The following is a 20,158-nucleotide window of genomic DNA, read 5'->3' on the forward strand; positions in this document are numbered from 1 at the left end:
GAGACCAGGTCAGGCTGGACTGGGATCTGAGCAACCTGGTCCAGTGGAAGGTGGCCCTGCTCATTGCAGGGGGGTTGGACTGGATGAACTTCAAAGGTCTCTTCCAACCCAGACTGCTATGTGATTCTGTGAAGAGTGGAAAACTGAACTAGCTTTTATAAACTAAAACTAGAAAAGGTCAGTTTTAGGGTTCCTCTCACCATTTATCCACTAGGTTTTCATCAAAGGTTAAGGTATCTTTAGTTCTTTTGGTGATGCTAGACAAGTATCTTTTCAGTTCTCAGTCTCAATTTCTTATATTAAAAATTATGTTTAATACATTTGTCTTTTATATCTATTTAAATTTAGTTTCTGGGACAGAGCATTCACACTTTTGTAAGCATGAAGGGCAAAAGGACTCCAACTTGAAAGTGTTCCCAAAAAGTAGCAGCCTCTAAATTAATGATATTTTAAAATAAATTACTCATTAATGAACTAAGTATCTAATTATGTGGGTATTCAGCATCCTCTTTTGCCTAATATAGAGTATCAAAATAGATAGAATGCAAAATAAAATCAAAATAAAGGTCACATTAAGAATTAACTCTAAAACACCAAAGTGCTCACTTCAAGTATTCAGACAAATATATTTGAAAAACTAAAGTAGTACCGCAGTGGATTGGTTCATACAAAAACATCATGCAGTTGTAAAACAAAACAACATAGAACTTTAGAGGAAAAAATATATTTTATTCTCCAAAATAGTTCACAGAGCTTTTTTCCTGATATTTTATGCAACTGAATCCTATTTATAACTCCTCCAGTACCATGTGTAGTTTTGGAAGTGTGCAGAGAAATTGTGAGACAGCTTTGACATCTGCTTGAGCCTAAAAAAGTTTCCTGCTCATTCATCCCTGTTAAATGAGGAATGATTCCGTGGATTTCTGAAGAGAAGCCTGTCCCTTAGCAAATTTCTTCTTTACCAGCTTGTTTAAACATGCATCCTAAAAAGCTGGTGAGAGCACATTGCTTGTTAAAATCCTTGCAAGAGTGATCAGCAGAGGAGGAGGTTTAGGTATGCATGTAAGTGTCTATTAGGCTGCAGAGATTCCCCCAGACTTTGTCTTAGAAATTCCTTTGCTGTGGGCAGAAGTTGAATTTACTTCCAGCAGCTGAGGATGCCCTGTTGTTTTCCATCCCAAATGAATTTTGACTCCCAGGATTCTGGTTAATTTATCTCTACCCAGACACAACCTCATGTACCAGGGCAAAAGGGAACAATGCTTAGGAAGGTGGGGATCTGGGAGGTTGAAATTTGAATGATTCCAAAGTCATCTGATAAAAATTTTATAATAAAAGTTAGGGGAAGAAAAAAAAAAGCTGGCACTGGTTAACAAAAATTACTAAAGCATATAACTAATCTTGGAATCATGCTAACAATTTCTATTTTGTCTGGCTCTGGAAAGCTCCAGAGTCAAAATAAACCTGAAGCAAATCTAAGCAGACCCCCAAAATCTGATCCACTGCAAAAGGAAAGAGGCACTTCCTTACTGCTCCTTTTTATCAGTATCATGTCCACTGGCCCTGCTATGTGAGGCAAAATACTTTGGTGCAGTAATTGCAATTATAATTTTGGTCTAGGAAAAAGAGTCAGAAGCTGAAGGATGAGACCCTTTCCATCTCTTCAAGAAAAAGAGAAAGAACAGAGCAGATTAAGGGAAAACTGGATACTGTGATTATATTGTCAGAAAACCCTGCTCTGCTGGAGTGACTGTAATATGGAAAGCATAAGAAGACTGCTACAGTGCAAATGAGCCCTCAGTGCTGCTTAAATTGAATCTGGAGTTACTGTTTACTCTGGAAATATCCCTGGAACAGAAAGGGACAGTAAAGGCACAAAGCCATTGTAGTCCTTGAACTTCCAGACCTGGAAACTCTCTTTCATTTAACATTTCAGCTTAAAATCACACCCAGGCATATTGGAGTGAGGGAAGGTAGGGAGAGGAGAAATTAAAGAATTCATACATGCAACTGGACAAGCAGTGACTGATGAGGTGGCTGAATCTAAAGGCAAAAGATTATTTAAAAATGCAGCTTTAAAGTTGAAAAACTTTGCATAACCTCTAGTCAACTCTTTAACCTTCCAAATAAATAAATAAATAAAACTTCTAAAAACTGCCTTAGATAAGATTTCAGGCCAAAACCAGCACATAAATGCTGTATAGTGGTTTTAGTTTTAATGCTCTCAATTAAAGTAGTTGTAAAAATACATTTACATATGTTTAGTAATTAATGCCATGAAGTATTCACACACAGACAATGGTGGGACAGTAATTATGTCTCTCCCAGTCTGTCTGTGCAACTATTCTTACCATATGACCTTCCTTCATATTTTTTTTCTCAACAATCAAAAGTTTTGCTTTTAATAGTTCCAATTACAACTTATTATGCCAAGATTTTCCAATAGTTGAAGTAATTATCCAGTACTCTGCTCTGATACATTTAATTATTTTGTTGAGAGTGCTGTACATGTGAATCAAATTATATGAGCTGCTGCCTTCTGTTTCTATGCTGGTTGATAAAGAAGATTGAAGTAGACCCTCATTTCAGTTTAATTCCCTGTTTTCTACACCATGCTGCCCATAGTATTGTGTGGTTTGCTTAAATTATCTTTCTTGGCAAGTAGAATTCTCTCAGAAGACCAAATTAGAGAGGGCTATATATAGAAAGAAGCACACCAAAATCTAACACAAAACTTCCTATGTGAAAAGCAGATTGACAGTTTTCTGATATTTGACATGTGTGATTAGTACAGCCCACGCTAGACTTGAAATATTTAGCAAATGTGAACACACTACTAAGCAATGTCATGCAATTATTGCTTTTCTATCACCTTGTGTTGCTATACATTAATTATTTAGTGTAAAATATCTTATTGGAATGCAGCATTCATCACTTCAGAGCTGTGGTCTTATAGATGGCCTCTAGGGACATATTTTCTACTAGTGTCTAATCCCATTCCTCCTCACTGGAAGGAGCTGCTCCAACATAGGTTTTTGTCAGCCTCACCAGACATGTGATATTAAACCTCTTTTCTTTGACTAAAAGGTTTTACTGCAATTCTGACTGGATTTAGCTGAGATGGAAAGTAATCAAGCTACTGTAGTAAATTCAAAACTGTGCCTAGCATGGAAGTATTAATATCCACTGTAGCACTGCAGAAACTCTTTTGCTTTATCCTTTAAATCATCCAATTCTTTCTTGGCTTGTGCTGGCGAGAGTTTTCCTGGCTCTTTATGGATCATTTAAGAGGAAATGTTGAATTCTGCTGGAGTCTGGAGCCAGAGTATTTTGGCTGTGTGCTCCTGAGCTGCAGGAAGGGAGATTCATTGCCACAGCCTTAGCATGAGCCCATCTCCTTGGCGTCAAGCGCCTTCCGTGTGTTCCTGCAGGCTGTGCCGCCACCCGCACTCCTCTGAGCCTGCTGGGTGCCCCTCCACTGCTGAGATTAATTGATCTGAAAATACAGTCTGTCTGAAAAAACCATGAGACCCCTACTCCTAACACAAGCTCTGAACTGCCGACTCATTTTGCATTTCAAGGTTAGTAGGAGTGTTCTGAGCTCTATGGCAGCAGCAGAGTTAAACCTCAGGAGCTGACTACTGCATTGCATCCATGATTGCTATGGCAGTGCTGCTCTAGAAATGCATTATGAAAATAGGAATAGTACACGGTTCAAAGGAATTTCACTAAAATTCTGTGATAAAGCATGATTACAAGAATTTTGAAGGGACAACGATTAATCAATTTTGTTGGACTTAGTCCTGTATTGTCCACCAGGTGTTTTCCAATACCTCCCAGAATAATCTTTTCCATGATTTTACTGTGCATTCAGTGAGACTGACAGATATCCTTGTTCCTGTCCTTCTTGAAAACTGGGACAATGAAAGCCAGCTTCCACTCAACATAATTCTCAGTGTTTCTTTCTACCTATTTTTCTTTCATCATCTTTAAATGTACATTTGACTTCCCCTTAGGCCTTAAACATCTGGCAAGATTCATAAAAGCTTTAATGAGTCAGAAATTAGTCAGAAGACATTTGGAGCTTGTAAAAGCATCCCCTAGTTTCAAATTGATGGCATCTTTGTAGTCAATCTGCTAACTGGCTTGCATTCAACAGCAGGCTATTCATTAAGAGAGAATTCCCCACTGTGGATGTTGTTATCCCAGCAATAACAGGAATGTGCCATTGAGTGTCCAATATTAATTGTCTGTCTCTATATATTACATAGATAAATGCAACCAGTTTTTAAACTGTCCTCTTGTACAGGTAGAGAGCAGACAAAATCACTTCAGGTGATAGAGTGGTGAATCTCTCCTGATTTCTACGAGGATTTTCCTTGAAAGCTGTGATGAAAACTCACAGAAACTTCACTGATTTTAGTGGATTTATTCTGAATTCATGCCAGCTCAACAGATGAGAATATTTTATGGATTTTCTGTCTTTCTTTGGAAACTAAAATTAAGTTAAAAATTAATAATTTACAAATATTTGGAGACAGGAGACTATTTATAATTTCTCTGCAAATTAAGTGGCAATATTTTGCCATTTTATGATCATGGATGATGACAGAGGTCATGAGGAAATAAATACATAACCAGAGACCTCAAATCAGAATGCCTGCAGCCTTAGCAGTAGGGAGAAGAACGAGGATTGAGTGCTCAGAAGCTTCTCCATGTTTCACTGTCTAAAAAGTCTTAAACATTTGGACACATTGGATATGGCCTCCTGATTTTTCACATGATAGAAATATAATCTCATTTTATGGTAGATATATCATCAAAACTTTGAGCACATGGTGCTCAGGGCAACCAACAGGTTTAGGATATTTCAACTGCATGCATATCTCTCATCCAGGTGAATTAGGTTCAAAGCACTAGCAGTGACATATTTTCTCTATTTAACTGGAATGAAGAAGCAAAATCTTAGATTTCAGGGGTAATTTATATGTATAATTATTGTAATTGTTTTGCCCTTGTAATTACAGTTGGAGATACTCTTCACTGATAAAATCATCACAATGAATATCATTTCTGCATTACTAATATTGCTACCTTTGTCTATGTTTCCTTGTCTGTTATTATTATGAAAAGTAGATTTTTTATAGGTAATATCTTTGCAGTGATAATTGAAATTAAGTGATAATATCAACATATATAAGGTAATAGAGAAAAAATGAGATCTGCAGAGCTCCTTACAGCAACTGTGTCAAGTCCACATGAAAACCATCGTTTATTTACACGTGAAGAGAAGGAATACTCAAAGATGACTGAATGTAATCTAACGTAGCTTTGTTCACATGCAAAATTGTAATCTGAAATTTATTTTTTCTCCTGAGAATAAATTGTTGTTGAAAAGTGAAGTACTGAAAAATCTGTGGAAGAAGGGAAATAGAATCGTATGCATGGTTCTGATTTCAGCAGGTCAGTAGTTTTTGCCAACATCTGTTTCTTAATCAATAATTGAAATCAGAAGCTGAAACAATTCTTTATCTGAATATTAGCAACCTTTTAGTAGGTCTAATTTTTTACATTATTAGTTTTTAACACATTGTTAGGTTAAGATTTGTGTGGAGACGTCCAATTTTTAATGGATAAACCACTGTGGTGAGTGTTTGTGGAACAGTAAAAGTGATGGGGGATTAAGTGTGCATTCCTACAGCTCTGAGGTGTAGGGGATGTAGTCCACATCCAAGTAAGAGCACTTTTTGATTTTTCAGAAAATCACAGGATTTTTTTGTTGGAAAATCTTCTGTAGGTCATCTAGTTTAACCCTCCTGCTTATTCCTTAGTACTTTTATGAAGGCAAAAATTCTGCATTTAAAAATCTGCTCTAACAATGCTCATTTCCCAGTAACTGGGAGGTGAAAGGCAGAATGGAACTGTAGGGAAAAACTGTATGAGTCTGAAGCACTGCTGGTGTAGAGGGAGTAGGGAAAAACAATGTGATACCTTTTTACTGTACATAGATGTAACTTTGCTATTTTCCTTAGCACTCTTCCTTAGAGAACAGTTTGCTTATTTCTCAAGCAAGTTTTTAAACATTGTTTTCTAAATTTACATGTAGTGTTTTGCTCTCCAAAAATAAAATATAATTTTAGTAAGTCCATGGACTGTTTATATGATCCAATATATGCACACTACAGGTTATATTAAGGCACAATGTTGCACCCAAATCTCACAAATGCTGGCCAGCTGATGCACATCCTGTCGTGTGCAGTTGCTCATTCATTCAGAGGAAACTGGGGCCCATGAGCTTTGATTCATAATTCCCATTTCAATACTCAGAAAAATCTCTTTCCAGTCATCTAGTGCACATTTTTCTGATTTAAAAAGATGATTTCAGGGGTAGGTCACTGTTTTTTGCCCCTTGCATGAGTTAAAAAGTTCAGCTGGGACACAAATACTCAAAGTCTTTAAGTGTCTGAAGCAAGATGTTGAGAACTCTTAAATTACTGCACTATCAAGATAGATGAAATGGTAAACAGCACTTGAGCAATCAAAACTCTGATTTCATGCTTCCTTTTAAAGAATAAAAGGTCCCCAGAAAGTATTTCTGCATTCCTCTTCACTCAATTTTCCCTTGCAATCCAAAAGCAAGTATGACTTGTTTGATATAACAAACTGAGGTGGAGGTGAACCAAAAGACCCACTCTTACATGGCAATCATGGAACACACAACCATGAATTATGCAGTGAACTTAATCTGATCCCGTGCAAGAAGGGGACCTAAAACACTGCAGTGTCAATGTCACATTGCTTCTCCTGCTCTGGTATAGTAGAACTGACATAAATCATCTTGGAACAAACTCCTATTAGACATTAACAATTTGCCATGCAGGTTAGATTCTTGTCAGATAAATGCAGAGTTAAAACATCCCCTTTACTTGGTACCTTGTTTCCCAGAAAAGGAAGTTGGGAAAAAGCCACAGAAATCCAATCTGTGAAACATTAGGGGAGTCTGAAGAAATTCCTCATTCCCCCAAGTGTGTTCTCCTGTTTTATATGTCTGAAAAGGAGATGCATACAATTGTGGTGAAAGGGTTGAAGACATCTCAGTGAATGGGATTGGGAAACAAGGATACACAGCACACTCTTGTGTAGTCTTACCAGTATACACACACACACACACACACATGTGCATTTTAAACCCAATGTTTCATATATTTTAATTTTATGAAGCCATTTCTATTACTATTACGAAGCAGAACTGAGGCACCATCATTAACATAGCTCTAACATTTGCACATCCCCACAGAAATACTTTTATTCACAATACAGGTGCTTTTCCTGCCTTCATAAGGAAGATTTTATTAATTATCTCTTCTTGCCCCTCATTTCACACTTACCCTAAAATCTGCTTTTTGCCTTTGCTGTGCAGAGTAAGGTGGCAAAGTACTTACACATGGGGTGAGCATGTCAATGATGTGATAGCAGATCTTGCTCATGCAAAAGGAACTGATAATGCCGGTTTATTCTTGCACTGAATGCTCAACAGCTGATTGTTTGCAATTGTGGTGTACAAGCAAGGAGAGGATGGGACAGACCACATATCTTTCCAAAAGGAGTAAGGATGAAGAAAGTCTCCTCCTTGATTGTATGTATGTTAATTTATGAGAAATCCATTTCAAATTTTGTGACACAGCTTTATGAAATAGACGCATGTGGATTTCAGGTTTCTGGGACTGGTCTCCAGGATCCTGGACCTTTCTTTTATGCTGAATTTTTTTTTTTCCATTGGGAATTGAGCACTCCATAAAACTGAGTCTTCTGATTCTTCAAATTATGTTACAAACTAGCCACCATGAAGATGGGGCTCTTTCTGTGAGACATACCAAAATGAGCTTTTCTTTAGTACAAACCTACTAAAAATTACTGCATGCAATCCAAAGAAGAAACTGAAATATATGATGAAATTTATCTCCAAATCAATCTATATTCTCATATTCTGTTATTCACATTTTGCCCTTTCTTCTCTCTGTTCTGGTTTCTTTTCCCCACTTTATCACCTCTTAAATATGCTCTCTTTTCTTACTGCTGGGAGAAGTTAGTATGTCGTTCTGCCATTTCCCAGATGCTGGGAATTTGCCATACAGATGACTTCAGGAACTATTGAAAGAAACAGAGGTACCTACTAGGGTGTTGGCTAACTTCTAAAAATGTTGGAGGTCACCAAGTTTAAGTTGCCAGTTTAAGAAGGTTAAATTAAACAAAACTAATAGATTCTTCTGAATTGCATTTAATTTAATTCATCAGATAAAATTATTTCATAGTTTTTCTACATTCAACTCCCTAAATTTAAAATTCAACCACAGATTTTTTGTCAATGATAAAACAATTACTTAATTAAATGGTCTGAAATATGAACTGCTTCATAGAAGAATATATAACTATAAAAAGGGAAATCAGGATTTATTATTCTCTGTGGTGATACAGTAGTTGCTCCCCTCATAATCTGAATCTGATTAAAGATTGTTACTGTCCACAACGTATTGAATTACAACAGTTTCAAGATCAGACCTAGTAAGAAAAAAATTCAAAAATTCACTGTTCATGGAATATTCAAGAATCTTGAATCAATCAACACAATTGAAGACTTATTTTCAATATAATCAAGTTCATCATATATACTGACAAGACTGGCATATTTAGTATCAGCAAACCCTCTCAAAGTTCTTATAAAAACAGGCCAGAATTGAAACTGAACTTCCCTGCCCTGTTAAATCACAATCCAAATTAAACCCCATATTGGGTTAGTATATCTTCTTATCCAATCTTTATGTATAAACATAAATTCTCATTCTTTAGATGAAGGGATTAAACTTATTCTTTCTAAGATATTTTTTCTATTTTTTATGCATCAGTTTTGAATTCCATGTCATCCCTCAGTATCGTTCTATTTCACATACCAACAAATACAAATTTGGAACAACTTTTGTTTCCTTTAACTGTCCAGACCATTGCTGAAGGAAAACCTGACAAGAACAGTTGAGTTTCCACATTCTGTGCTAGCTTGAACTAAATCTGATTTGGAAAATTGAATGTGAATAAACATGTATGTCAAGTAGTCTGCAAGTTAGCAGAGATTTTGTGAGAAATATAAACATGGAGCAGTGCTCTTGTATAAACCAGAAACGTTGATGCCAGACCACTTTCTTTTTCCCTGAAACAGAAAACTAAAATGTTATTCTGCAGGCAAAAGAAATAAAGCTAATTTACAGAGGTTCTTCTATCACTTCATCCAACTGACTACAAAGCTTCTGTATCTTTTGTAGAAAATGAATTATTATGAGGGGCTTGATCAGTAAACTGAGTAAAAATTGATCCACAACTGAGATATCAATGAGAGTGAACTCAATGTTAGATTTAATGTAACGTTCTGAAAGGAACTGCAAAGACATTATGGAGAAATCTCTTAGAGGACCAATCTTCTACTAGGTTTTTTTTTTTTTCTTTTGGTAGGAAAAATGTCCCTTCCCCAGGGATTTTCTTCTAGTCCAAATTTAGAATCTTAATCTTTGAACAGTTCAGGAACTGAGCGGTGTTTCAGTAAGCCCACTTTCAATAAATTTTGAGAGAAACTCTACAAATCAGGATATGAAAGGAAGAAAAGGTAATAAAATGACTAATAAGAAGAAAGAGTTAATCACTAAGCTGTACATTTATGACATGGCACAAGATCAAAGGAACTTAACATGCTTGACAAGTTTATCTATCTTGGTAGCCTTCTCTCCAAACCAGCAGCAAATGATGGTGAAATATTTCCCTGCATTTCTAAAGAGAGTTCATCTTTTGGTCATTTGCAAACTTATGTTTGCAGTTTCCTATGGAGGCAAGATGGTTCTAACCATCTTCTGTAGTTATCCCAGTCTGCACTTTGGTCACTCCTGTCCATGCACAGGGGTGTGTTGTGTGTGACTCCTGGGACCCTACAAACAGCACAAATCCTCTTTGAAAGCATCACCTCTGTATTGCCCTCAAAACTGTCTCATTTGCAGTGAGCTAGGTAGAAAGCCAGGATGGAAAACCTCAGGATAGCTGCACAGATTTTTTATGGCGAGTAGGGGTACAGCAAAAGCACACTTTTAGGCCAATAAAAACATTTTTGGAATACCCTGAAATCTTTCTGTAAAGCTTCACCAAACACTATCAGTAACTGGGACAATATGAATTTCAGGTTAAAAAAATGAAGAGATAAAATACTACCACAAAATTTGTGATAAAGTGAAAAACCAAAACATAGAGAGAAGAAAAGTGAAAAAAAAAATCTGTCTTCCAAACAGCCCAAATTCAGAGACCTTCTGGCTTTTAACAATCTATATTCCTCACAAATTCTATGAAAATGCAAGTGTATAAACCTGAAAAGCTGTGGTCGCTGTCTGTCCTGATCACCTGTGTACTAGTGGACAAGCAAGTCATTCCATTCTGACTACACCATTATATTTTCATTCTTTTTAGAACATAAAAAAGAACAACAATATGATCACACATTTTATTTTTTCTGCATAACAGAAATCGAAGGAACACATAAGTTAGGTGCAAAGATTACTAATTCATATATCACACAGCATTGCTAATTAGTGTACTCTTATTCTTTTCTTCCCTACATTTCACTCTTGCATGGAATTTTCCACAAAACCATCTTTAGAGTTAGGTTTATTACTGGGTTTTATTTACAACTGTATTTTTTGGATATCTTTATTGCACAAACACTGTTCCTGTGTTATATCCTTTTACCAATCTTCTGGCAGGCCATATCCATTTTATCCCCTCTGCCCAGACATGCCAGCTGTGCCAGCTGCCTGCAATTTTAATGTTAGCTGTCAGAAATGGAGACCTTGGCCATTAATTATTTTGTGAGGAGTCTCATTGTTGATCCATAAGAAGACCAAGTATTTTTGTGTGTTCAGCATCTCCAGGGAGCCCACACAGAGCCCTTTCCCAGTGCAGCTGGAGGCAGCTCCAAACACATGCAACTCCAAATCACCTGCTCCGCTTCTTCCTCCCGTTAAGAATTCCGTATCCACTTGGTGCAGCCTCTGGGATACCCAGTAAAAACAGCCCAGGGTTCCATATGGAGCAGGGACAGTCCATACTGACGTGTTTTAGATTTTTCCTTCCCTCAACCTAGAAGGCACGTAGGTCTACAATTAGGTCTGTGTTGTTCCAAGGTGCAGACATGTAATTGGTTTTGAGTGTGGCTTGTTTGAATTAGTAATGACTCTGGGAGGAGAGCTTTGGGGTCTGCTGAGCAAACAGCTGCAAAAAGCCACTCAGCTCCATTACAATCAGGAACATGAACTGTCAGAATGCACTAAAACTCAGTGAGGATACAGAGAACTATTTGTTCATACAACACACTGGTCCAGGCAGTGATTTCACAGAAAGAGTGAATTTAAATGCTATTTTCCTTGTAGCACCCAAAAAAGCTTTTTGCCAGTAATTGTTATTATTTCCATTGGCTTTCCTGCTTGCAGGTGTGCTATATATCAAAACACCAGGAAAACTGGAGTAATGATTACTGTCCATGCCTTCATTTTTTACTAAATACATTGCTTGACTAGATTTCTGAATTTTTATCCTTAATTATAACATTTATTTCTGCTGCAGAAGCAATAGATATATTGTATTTCTTGCAGTAGTCCTCAGAAATCCTGTTTAAAAGTCTCCTATTAAGAATCTCATTAAAATTAGCAAAAATAAACCGTGGTCTTTCATTAAAATGAACAAAAATAAACTGTAGTCTCAGATCTCTAAATGGGGAGCTCAATACCAAGTAACAGGTGAGCAAACAGCCAAGAGGAGGAAGGAAGTGGGAGGACAGCGAGTTATCAGCACAGGTGTTGCTTCATAAATTGTCACAGACAGCTCCATAATAAGGAGACAGGATCAAGCAGGAACTATCTTCTGGCTTGTGTTTCAGAATAACAATTTTTAAAAAATGAATAAATCTCTTCTCCAGGATGCTCAATGATAATGTTTGACCAATGAGCATTCTTTTCCTCCATACCTATAAGCCCCTGCTCTATTGCACAAGTGAAAACAGTGATTTCCTGGCCATAAATTTCATGTATTGGTAGTTGTTTTCTGCTTCATTTTCTATTGTTAGCTTAGAAATTAATGTTAAATTTTATTTGAAAAATTCTGATTGTCATGTCTGCATACATTTAAACAAAAATAATTTAAAAAAAAAGATTGGGAGGGGGCAGAATGAATCAAAATTCTAGTTTCCTGCAAAGTAGAAAAAGGTTGACACCTGATTCACATATATGGGACAGAGAATCACATTCACATCCTCATTGGGCAGTCAGGACACCCTTTAAAGGGAAGTGGTTTATATGCTGAATTGTAGAAAGAATATATATTCTTTTACTATAACATTGAAGGAGTCCTCTTTTGCTTAATTTCATTTTCCTTTCTGCCATGTCAGGTCTTTCCAATGAAACCACATCATCAAAAAGTCACAGATCTCTTCTAAACATACTGCTACTAAATGCTTTATTACCTACTCTCTGGTTTTACTATGTATGTTACACACATTGAATTTTTTGAATAGTCAAAATTTCTCTTATAATATTGTTGATCAGGGACAAACTATCTTATCTTTACATTTCACTGGAAATAGCAGTATTATAATAGCACTAGATAGTAGCAGTTATTTGGATATTTTTAGAAATGTAAAATAAAATCTTGATAGTCTCTAGTCTTCAAGATATACTGGTGGATAGATGGGATTCGAGAGAATTTACATGCTCTGTTTAAATTTTATTTATAAGCTTTATTACAAACCAGTTCAGATGAATTCCTAATGAAAAGCCTGGGAAAATACGACTGAATTAGAAAACTGTGCTCTTCCTAGGAGAGGAATTTCCCCTAGCTGTTGTTTTTAAAGGATGACAGTCTCATAATACATGTTCCTCTTATTTTTTTAATTGCATAGCATGTACTTCATCATTCAGGTCTAAATTGTTAATCCTCACAATGAGTAAACAGAATAAAATGTTTACAGGGTCTCCTGCTTTGTAAGTAGAAATGTTAATTTTGGCTGTGGTGCCCTCTGTGAGTAAAGAGATATATTTACAGGAACAGCACAGAAAATACAAACAGAAGTGGTAATTCAATTCTATTTGAAGCATTTTAAAACACACCTTGCAAATGACTGTGTGAGTCTATTCTCATTTCTTCCAATACTATTTGTTCCAGTCCTGTGCCATAAGTTTACAGCAATGCTAACAAGCTGGCCTGATCAATAGCCTCTGTGGATTTCTGGACAGTGGCATCAATTATTGTGCTGTTCCCCAGTGAAAAACAACTGCTGATATAATGATTTATTAAGCAGCATGGCTGCCCTGGAAAAAGACAAAAGGCCTTATTCTTCTCTCATTTTCCCATACATGAGACCAGAAGAATTTCACTGACTTCAAAGGAGCTACTCCTGCTTTGCTGAAGAATGAGGCAGACCCAAATCAAGTTTGAGTCCTGTATGCTGACAAGTTGGAGGAAAGTGTATCCATTACACACTTAGTGCGCGGGGCAGAGCAGATCTGACCACTCGCCAGCTCCTCGCAGGGATAAGCTGTTTATTAAAGGAAGGGGGATGTCAAAAACTGAGCAGAATGAGAATATCAATAATATTTCTTCATTAATCATCTAGAAGGCCAGACACCACTGTCATCCTTGAAATCCACCACGAACAACTAAACTGGAATACCCTGGAGGAAGCAGTAACTTAATCGGGAGCAATGAGTGCCTATGATGCAGGTGTTTCCTTAGGCTTCTGTTTTTATATTGTGACAAATGATTTATGCAAATCAAAATGACAAAACTAAAATTGACAGGTGAAAAAGAATTTTTAATTTAAGAGTTAAAAAATCTGTAGGTTTTTCACTCACTCTAATGCCAAGGCTGGGAATAGGAACTCCCTAAGTGTGGTCCAGTGTGCTTTTTCACTAAGTAGTACAGTCTCCCTCACAATGCACTTAATTCAGCTCCAAAAAGGGAGGATAAATTACAGCCTTATCTAAAAAGCAGCAACAGAAAGGCAATTAAGATTAGAATTTCAGTTTCCACATTTTAACAGGCTCAAACAAAACTGAACTGATCTGAGTTAATGAAGAATATAGTTCACCGGGAAAGGAGGGATGAAATACTTTGAAGATTTGGACCAGACTTATTTTCCGTGCCTGGGTTTCTTTAATATTATTCATCAATGCAAGTTAAATAATTTGATTTTTATCAAATAAGATACATTTCTAAAACTACACATTGGTGGTAAATATTTGTATATGTTTTCCTTGTATATAATTAGTAAAGTAATGGCATTGTCAAGGCTGGAAGGAAGAAAGAGAAGCCACAATAATGGGGCAAAAGCTTTTCAGGGTTTTGCAAACAGCTTTTGCCTTTGGATGGAGTATGCTCACAGGATAAGATACACAAACTGATAAAAAATCTGGCTGCCTAGGGTACATCAGCATTATGCATGTTTCTGTAGGTCATAAGATCTAAATTTTCTTTAGTGTCCTATTCTTCCAGGAGGACTTCGTTTCACTTATTTATGCCTAATATTGCTATAACTTCTAAATTTGTTTTTTTTTAACTTTCATTTGGATTAAAGGTTTTCCATTTTAACTTATGTCTTCATGGAATTTTTTGTAGGCACTGCAATGCTACAGAAAATCATCAACTACAGGGTATGTACAAAGTCATTTCAATAACCAAGAATGGTATTGACAGAGATTGTGTGACCTGTGGCATTTAAAAGCTCTTGTGTGCTTTTTTGTACACTAAAGCACTGCTGTACACTTTAGTGTACAAAATACCTTCTTTACATCCTTTTGTAAAGTTTGAGTTGATTTGGTTCCTGCAAGTCTTCATTAATTCTATTTGAAAAAATACAGTACTATCTAATGTAATCAAAGCAGTATCAATAACAGCAATCATGACATAGGTAAAACTGTGAAAAAAAATAGGAACCAATAATTAATTTTGCAAAATACCTTGAAAAGTAATTTTATTGAATATTTGCAGAGGGAAAACACTCCCCATATGACACTGCTATACCAGGATAGAGGGTTAAAACTAAGCAGTTGGAAGAGAGGTTGTGAAGAATAAAGTCTTCAGTTAAGGCAATTTTTACAGGACCACAGAAGAGCAGGTGGACATTCTAACAGCTTGCTGATGGAAAACTGAATTTTACTACAAAATACCTAGGGACTAAGAAATTGGTCAGTCCATGTGTAGTGTGAATGTCTTTATTAAGGTCTAGGGTGAACTGGGTTAAAAGGAAATGGGTCAGATAAACTGATTTTCCAGACTTTATCTACTGAGGGATAAAATTATATATATACGTGTTTTATCCAATATGAATCTTAATGTTTTGAAACATTGTTTATACAGTCTCTGCCTATGGTCTGTAGGACTCACATACTTTGGAATATTGAAACAAAATAGTGTTCAATTTTCCAAGAACTGCATTATTTCACATTAATAAGGAAGAAAAACAGGCAGAAACAGTCATCTGGGCACAGATTAAATTGCATTTTTTATGAATACAGCTGGTACTGACAATCAAATGAAAAGAAGCATAGGCAGGAATGTTTTAGTCTCATATCTGATTAGAGAAAGAAGCAAAATCTCTCCAGTATGTGCTGTGCAAGCACACACAACCCTTCTGTCTCTGATTTGAGGGGTGCATCTATGCTCTGGTCTCACACATCCCAAGTGCATGGACTGATCCACAACTCATTGGCACTCTTCTATTTCTGTCTTCAAAACTAGTTAAATAATTATTGCTTGGTTAATCGAGGATAATCTATTAAATATAGGAATTATTTGTGATTGTTTATTACTGGTAATCTAAAGTCCCTTACAAAGAGCAGGTCTTCAACACGCTACCCAGGGCACAAAAAACATCATGGGACTCTGCTTTAAGGAGTGGATAATTTAAATAAAGAGGAAAAATCAGTCTGAGAGGACAATTCCTGGTAGTTCTTCACTTGTGATATTTTATTGTTGGGTCTTAGCAACCCAAGGAAAGATTTGACATGGTGTAAACTCAAAGAGAACACAAGTGCAAGCTTCCAGCCAGCTATTTGGTGTGACTCACAGCCCAAGTTATTAACACTCAATGTATGAGAACACAGGTGGAAGTAGGAGCTAAAAGGCCAATGAGCACTCTGAACTTTCCCAGCATATTGCAATTACAAAACCACGTGTATTTAAGACTGTGACTGTGCAAAAACACACAAAAAACCCCACAAAGCAAAATAAACCAGTGCACTTAAATGATTTTTAATTGGTGGTCTGTAATTTCACTTGGATTCCAATGACAAACAGGTCAAGAGAGTGTTTCAGGTTTGATTTGAGCACAAAAACTTTGCTGACTACTGAAATTATCAGTGAAAGTATTGAGTAAAAGCTGTTAAATGTGAATTTTATAATGACAATATTCCACTGAAATATTGCAGCAAATTGCATTTACTAGCATGTCTCCCTGTAGATTCAGGTCATTACTGGAGAATTCCATATGTTAGGGAAAGAAAAGGTTATAATAACAATGTAAAAATGACAAATATTCAAAGAATGATGGTGAAGCAATGAAACCCAACAGTTTTATGCCAGAAGTAGAGATAATGGAAGAAACTCATGTGTTATATCTTAGGTATCTAAAAATTAAATGCTGAAATGTGTGAGCCAGGGATCCTAGGTCCCTTTCACAGTCAGTGTAGATAAAAGACTGACTCCAAAGAGAAGCTCATCTAATCCCAAAATAAATGTGTAGATCAGGCCAGAGGAATCAAGTTCTGTCTGTTGTGTATCTCTTCTTTGACTTTAATGGGACCGTAGGAGGATTAACTCAGATTTACACAAATTTATGCCACAGAAAGCATTAGATAACACTGTGTTAGAGTTTTAGAGCCTTTTTTTGCATTATCTTTGCCTACATATTAAGTCCACTTGCTAAATACATGTGAGAGGTCTCATTCTTCTTCTTTAGGAAGTGAGAATTGAGTTGTTCCCCCATTAACTGAGGGAGAGATCTCCAAGTCCATCAGGTCTGAGTGCTGATAGATGTGAAGCACAAATCATCAATATCATCTTTGCCTACTATCACACAACAGCATAAAGGCCCAAGATCACAGATGAAGTCAAAAATGACATTGCAAAAGGACCTGAACTTGTTTTGACCACTCACCCAAGATGAAATTGTCCAATTAAAACAAAATAGATTCCTTTTGATAACTGTACCAAAACTTCTCTCTAATGTACATACACTTTCTCTTACCAGCAATAAACCAGAGTAAATCACTCAAGATTTGAAAATCAAACAAGAATAAGCAGTTTGGCAGCATTTATCATGCCCCTGGGCACAGAACACCAGTTGCTGTCTCACTGGCTTTTTGCAATTTGACTTTCTCTGGCAGAAATGATCTCACATGAAATCCACATCAAGTATTCTGAAAATCTAAATTGTAATCCCTTTATATACATGAGACCCTCTGTTTTTCTGTGTCACCCATTCTTATATGCTAACACTACTGAGGGTGCATTTTTAACATTAAAACCCAGGAGATTTTTTCATCTATGTCTTTTACTGTCATACTGGCACTGATTTTACTAGAATTGCCCCCGACTTTTTTCTCAGTTTAAATAACATCACTGTGAGTCTCATTGTTCCACAAAAATGCAATGTTAAACACACAAGTCACTGGGCTAGAAACAACTAATGAAGAGATCTGTGTGGAAGAGGGAGTTACAGTTTTCAGGATTAAAGATTTATACAGACAGCAAGAGCACTGTCCCAGCTATGAAAGATAAATTGAAAATACTTTTCAGGATCTTACATTGCATTTGGAATCTAACCCAGGAATGAACTTCTATCTCCACCCCAAAACTTTTATTTTTTGTATCAGCCACTTTCTGGCAAGTTTAAGAGATGTCTCCTTTTTAATCCACGAGTGATCAGATTTCTTTCTGAGGGCGTAAATGCTTTATTTCACTAAGGATGTGTGCTATTTATAACATGGAAAGGACTGATGCCACATAGATATTTCCTGACACATTTCCCTCCTCCAGTTTTCCTTCAGTGGAAAGTAAGCCTCTGCCTTTTATTAAGGCTCTAAAAAATGAAATGAAAGCATAGGCTTAGAGATAAAATAAAATGTAGGGAGTAGCACTCAGAGACTGAGCCTGAACACTATAGTTAGAAAATTAATTGAGTCAATAGTAATGGGAGAGAGGCAGGAGTAAAATGGGGTCCATCAGGGGGGTCTTCTCTTGTGCTGTGTGCCCTGGATCATGCAGGATGCTCTGTGGTACCTGAAGTTCCAACATTAAAGAGTGGAACAATTTGTTCCCAGCTGGCAGAACTGTGGAAGTGGCAGTCACAAGCTAAATAGAAGTTAAACTCAGCAGAGCAGCTGCAGGAGTTGATGAAAAGACTTTTGAACACCAGCTTGCTTTATGCCTCATATTCCTCCCCCTGATTTCATAGCTAAATTCGTCCTTACAGTCCCACAGTACAGGATGGAAAGGCAAGGCAAGGCAAAAGGGAAAGGCAAAGGCCCAATTTCTGTTTACTGCCGCTAACATCTTCCCATGCCCCACTGTTTAATTATTGCTGTCTTTCAGGCTATATAATCTTTCAATCTTTGTGAAAATGACTCTCTTATTTGAGAAATATTACCTTGGGGCTCTTAAATACCAGGAACATTGGACATAACAGCAAAGGGGGCAATTTTTCAAAATCTGAATCTCAGTGCATAGGACAGAAAGATTGTGAGGAGTGAGAGCAGCATTGGATGAAGTTGTAATGTTTGGAGAGTGAAAGAGGAGAGGTGGGGAAGAAAGGCATTGTTTGACTGATCTTAGACAGTTTGTAATTTTGATGCTCTAGGTTTTGAGTGACACAGCATAGGAAACAAGGTGAATATACAGTCAATGTTGTAACTCAATTCTGGGGGCAAAAAATTAGGAGTAGTTTTCTGTGTCATATCTATTCAATACTAAAGGCTCAATCCTAAAGTGTGCAAGGGGAGGGCTAAGATTCTGTGTCTCCTAACCAAAATTTCCTTTACTTCATTTTTTTTGAGTAAGATTTCTCCTTGACTCGATACATCTGTGTCTGTGAATAATCTACATTTTCATGATTTTTTTGTCCAGGAGGGGAGAGGTTATAGTATTGCTTTTGTGAGTGTAAAATCATACTGTGTCCTGTCACAACTTCTGAGCAAAGCGTTAAGCACTGGCACTATCACTAGGAAGAGATCAGAAGGTGTGATCTCATTTATATGAAGCTTAACAACAATAGATGTGATGCCTGACACTTTTCTCTAGCAGTAAATTTTCCTGCAGCTGACGAGTACAGCTGTTTTTAAAAGAATAGAACTGCTGTTTTAAACAGTTAAATGCTGCCTTACTGCTTAGTTTCTAAACTGAATATGATTCTTTCTTGCAGATATAAGCACAAAATGGCATATACTTGCCTGATGTTTGAAAAAAATCAATGTTTTATAAGGTACCTGTTGCCAAAGCATGCATAAATCTCATGTATCACTATGGAAAGGTAAGAATCACAAACTCTTTCTAGAGCAATAAAAAGTTTATTTTATGTTCCATTCTCTCTAATAATGGCTGCTGTTACTTGGTATCTCAGTTGGCAATAAAAAAGGGCACAGAATAATCTCTATCAAATGTGCAAGTCCAGCACATATTTTTTTTTGCATCGAATGTGCCTGCCTTAGAAAAAATTGCAACTCCCTTCCAATGATGGCAAAAAGTTGCAGGAACACTGGCTGTAGATCAGAGCTGTGAGTAGGGAAATAATAGACTTGTAAAAGTCGGTATCTGCACATAGAAATGGCACTCTACAAAAACCAGAGATATATATAAAAATATCCCTATGGAACATTTTTTGTTTAAATGGCACCTTTGTGAATCAAATTTGTTGCAGGATCTGCTGTGAACAACAGAGTATCAAAAAGAGGAAGGGCCCTTTTTGAAACAGAGTTCACAGAATAACTACCCACATACAAGGTTTGTTTCAGAAAAGGGTGGGAACCTGAAGACATTCTTTCTCCTTTGCTCAGTGCATTTGCAATTTACATAGCAGAAAAAAAGA

Source organism: Agelaius phoeniceus, chromosome 5, assembly GCF_051311805.1.
Source record: "Agelaius phoeniceus isolate bAgePho1 chromosome 5, bAgePho1.hap1, whole genome shotgun sequence".
In the NCBI taxonomy this organism is placed as follows: Eukaryota; Metazoa; Chordata; class Aves; order Passeriformes; family Icteridae; genus Agelaius; species Agelaius phoeniceus.